The sequence below is a fragment of the Rutidosis leptorrhynchoides genome, chromosome 2 (genome assembly GCF_046630445.1).
Source record: "Rutidosis leptorrhynchoides isolate AG116_Rl617_1_P2 chromosome 2, CSIRO_AGI_Rlap_v1, whole genome shotgun sequence".
In the NCBI taxonomy this organism is placed as follows: Eukaryota; Viridiplantae; Streptophyta; class Magnoliopsida; order Asterales; family Asteraceae; genus Rutidosis; species Rutidosis leptorrhynchoides.
This window is the reverse complement of record NC_092334.1, coordinates 263,785,612-263,790,016: the sequence shown is the minus strand read 5'-3', so window position 1 is coordinate 263,790,016 and position 4,405 is coordinate 263,785,612. Positions and strand designations below refer to the sequence as shown.

Genomic DNA, 4,405 nt, shown 5'->3' with positions numbered 1-4,405 from the left:
ATACATATAAATAAGTGTTATTAGAGTTAAGTTAGAAAGATTAGATTAGTTTTTCAAACAAGTTTAGAATCAACTAAACTATGTTATAGTTTATAAACTCTTATATAGATAGCTATAAACATATGAATTGAACAAGAGTTGAAGTAGAGTTTTTACCTCAAGTTTAGAATGTAAAGTTGCTGGAAAGAAGTAGTAGAACAAAACTTGAGAGAGTTCTTGCAAGTGTGTAAAAATGAGTTAGAAATGGTGCTTATTTATAGACTTGAAAATTTGGTTTTTAGTGAAAATATCCAAGATAAGTTAAAATGTATTAAGTCATGGATGACATATTAAATTGATTAGGTTATGGATGACATATTACACAAATAATTGCACATTTCTATTGGTATATACCAATAGTAAATACTTCTAGAAGCTATGTATAATACGGGTAAAAATACCGTATGAATGCGAGTAGAATTCTTGAGAAAATTGTACGAAAATACGAGTATAGCTATCCTTTATATGTATTGGTATATTATAAAGTGTATTCAATACTTTTAAGGATGTATTTACACTCGTAATACATTGTATGTACATACATTTTAATTTAAGTTAATTACGTCGTTTAAATAGTAACATATATATTGTTCAAAAACTCTTTAAATTAGTAGTATGAAAATATATATATAATACTTTGTTAATATACTTAATGAGATATTTAATTATCATATTTTCATGTTAAATATATGTATATATACACATATATATAATTAATACAAGTTATGATGTTCGTGAATCGTAGGAACAAAAAGGTGGTCAACTGCTTATATAAAATTCTTTCCGGAGGTTCAAGACTTATTAAAATTCATTGCTTATCATGTCAAAATTATTAAATCATATAAATAGTATAATCAAGTAGTCGGAAAAATCCGGGTCATCACAAAATGGGTCAAATTGACTATTATGGTACATTTTTACATTTTATAATGTTCAATGTATTTGCCAGTGCAATGAGGCATGGCTCGGGTATTGGTGGCCACTCAAAAGTTATACATATGTTTGATGAGATGAGGTTGTTAATCTCCAAGGTAGAGAAAATTTGTTGTTAAGCTGGTATAGTTTGATGGCAATTTTTTTTTGTAGGTGTTAATTACTATGAGTCATACAGATTTCTGGAAGAGAACCTACAAGTATATATTAATGTAAGTTGCAATATAATTATTCATTATTCTGTAGTTTAGTTCTACTCTAAATTATTTTTTAATGAACAATAACAATTTGGATGATACTTCAAAGCCCAATAATGGCATTTGGGTATTATATATTTAAACTGATCAATTGGCAAAGTCAAGTGTCTTTTTTGAATTTTCGTACACATAAACAAATTAAAGGATGTAATGGCTCTAGGACGTGAGGTAAAACTTAAATTACTTTTACTACTTGTATTAATGGGATACTGAGTATATAAATCTATTAATAGTAGAACATCATGGTGAAAAAGCATGCTAAAGAATTGTTGTTAATTAAAGTTTGTAATTTTATCTAACTAAACCTTTCATGTGCTCAACATCACATGGCATTTTTTGAGGTGTTGGTGAAACTGAATACGCTATAAGCTATGAGGATGAGGCATTTGTTGCTGTGGAACCATAATGGATTGACACTATTTTGGCTAACAAATCATTCTTGGCTTTTGTTTTTACAAGAGCGAAAAGGTAATCTACATTTTGGCTTCCTCTTTACTTTTACTTTCATATTTCATTTATCGCAGATTATGTTGTGCTATATACAAAGTATGCTTTGTGGTTAGAAGTAGTTGGTTCGTTTGTGTCTTGTGAAAGTTTGACACCTGGAGGCTATTTTTGATTTTAGGATAAAGATATACCTAATAGTAGATATCTAAGTTGTGCATTTTAAATGCCTTTTCAATTTTCTTTCTTACTGATCGACTAATTAGATCTTTTTAATTCTTCAATTCTACCTTTAATTCTGATAATAGATTGGTTCTTCTCCGTTTTAGATCAAAATAATCCAATAATGGAATATATAGGATTCTTTAAGAGACAAACGAAGGCGATAATGGGGGTACCTGGTATATGCAAGCTATTATTATTATTGAAATATATTATAAAACTGTTGCAAATGCTTAGCAGAGATCATATTTGCAATATGGTGCAGCTATGAAAGGCTTTTTGAAAAGAGTTGAATGATGGTCAGCTACTGCTCTGGAAATTGACTACTTATGCTCAATGTTATTTGGTGAACCTGACTATTCGCAATCTTCACTTTCATTTCCTCGGGCATATATTAATTTTCATGTTAGTGTTTATCCTTCTTATTGTCATTTTCAATATTTGTGTTTCATTCAACTATTCAAATTGAATAGAACATCAGATAGATTTTGGCAATATTTTGGTTACGTTTGGATATGAATATTTACAAGGGTTAATGTTAGTTCTTTCTCGTGATAATTCAGTAATCTGGATATTTGCAGGGTTATAAGAAACATATGTTCGTTTATCTTCCTTCACCTTCTAAAGTTCCACTTTCTAACAGGTAACCTATTTATACGTTCCTTTGATTAGAGTAAATCATCAATATATTTGTAAAACTAGAAATGCATAATATTAATGTGGTCTGGTGGTATCTGAATGGAAAGAGATTGGGATGCTTAAGCAGCATTACAAGTCCATGTACTGAGTCTTATTTGTTTAGCGTTCTTATTTTTATTTGAGTAGTTTGGAATCTTATTTATTATTTGTTTGTAGATAGAACATGAATGTGGATATTGCAAGTACTCTGCAGACTGCAGCTTGAGTTTATTTTGGGTTAAATTTTTTTTTTTTTTCCTAACTTTAACTTTCACTTAATTTTACTTGACTCAATCATGTAGGTTAAGACATAGAATAAAGAAAACGCGTGTGAATATGACTTGGCTTATGTTACTTGGTTAATTCAAAGTGGATGTCTCCAAATATAATATTAATATAGGATGATATCAAGTTCATATTATACTGAAATTTTTATGCAATGCCAAAAGTGTATGTAGATCCTAACTTTATGTCTACTTTTACCGACAATGACCAGGATGATCAAGTAGATGCATAATGAACTGTCATGAAAAAAGTTTCTGTCTCAAGCGTGCAAGTGATTAACTTCATAAGGACGGTGTGCTTGTGAATCCATTAACTAAGAAGATATTGGTTGAGTGAAGTTTGAGAAGCCTTGATCCTACATTGCTTAAGGATCATTTGGATGCTTTTGTTTTTTTTTTTTTTTTTTTTTTTTTTTTTTTTTTTTGTATGTCATTTGAATTTTTATACTTATATCAACATGGGTCTTTAGAAGATGAGTTTCGTATGTTTACAATGTGCTCTTTTTTACTTTCAATAAGAAATATTTACTGGTAATATTTTTGGTAATTCTTGATGATGTATTTCATTATTACGGGCTAATATAATATAGAGTATAAATTAATCTTATTAGTTATAGTTATATAATACAGTGTCATTTTATATGTTTTTCTTAACAAAAATCGTGAATTCACGGGTCTTTTAAGTAATATTATATATATACAAACATGGAAACTAATGTGTTCCCTCTAAAATTTTGTCCGTTCAGCACCTTCCATTCACACTGCAATTTTTCACTTTACCCCTCTCAACTTTCTTGAACTATTAAATTCTGCAGGAGTTAAAAGCGTAACTTCAATTTTTATTTTAAATCAAAAAAGAAAACTCACCATAAACTTTAACGGGCCCTATCTTCCTACTTATCACGAATTAATTTTCACCGCTACTACCATTAAACTTAAAATAATTTTACGAACAAAACGAAACTAATTACATCCGAAAAAGATACCTTTTTAACAACGCTATTTACATCGACATTTAAACGGGTCTTTACACATGTGTCGTTCTCTCTCTTACATACACAACGCTACGTTAAATATGACATGCAGCCCGAAAACTCCCGCAGCATCGCACGGGCTGCTCCAGACTAGTTACTAATAAAGAAACCATCATTCATCACTGGTGTTGATATCAACCCATGTACCCTTCCTTGTACAGATCATATACCACATGCCAATCCAATTAAAATATTGTGATTAAAACCAAATTAAAGATTTTAACCATATCTCAACAGATTTGGTGCACTAAAGAATCAAAAATAACTAATGTGTTCCAGCAATAGAGGACATGAACTCAGAACCTGGAGCTCAGGGGAGGCCCGGAGAGGGAACAAGATGATCGACCGTCAGGGCCCATAATTTTAAGGGGCACAATTTTTTTTATACATACAGGCAAATTCGGATATTCGAGAAGCGGTGGAACTAGAAAAATGCAACTGAAGCAACGAAGGCAAAGCACAATAAGTTCAAAAACAACAATTAATGACCTCCGAAAAAAATAAATTAAAGTCC

General features: G+C 30.3%; 1 long non-coding RNA gene across 2 annotated transcripts; it reads left to right on the top strand.

Moving 5' to 3' along the window:
- The first annotated feature begins 1,011 nt into the window (after window positions 1-1,011).
- Window positions 1,012-3,335, top strand: LOC139891773 (uncharacterized). 2 transcript variants are annotated; one of them, XR_011773828.1, is made up of 5 exons: window positions 1,012-1,697; window positions 2,003-2,074; window positions 2,161-2,300; window positions 2,477-2,538; window positions 3,070-3,335. It is a non-coding gene; the product is annotated as an uncharacterized lncRNA (long non-coding RNA). The 2 variants fall into 2 exon arrangements; XR_011773829.1 differs by lacking the exon at window positions 2,003-2,074.
- Window positions 3,336-4,405: the final 1,070 nt, after the last annotated feature.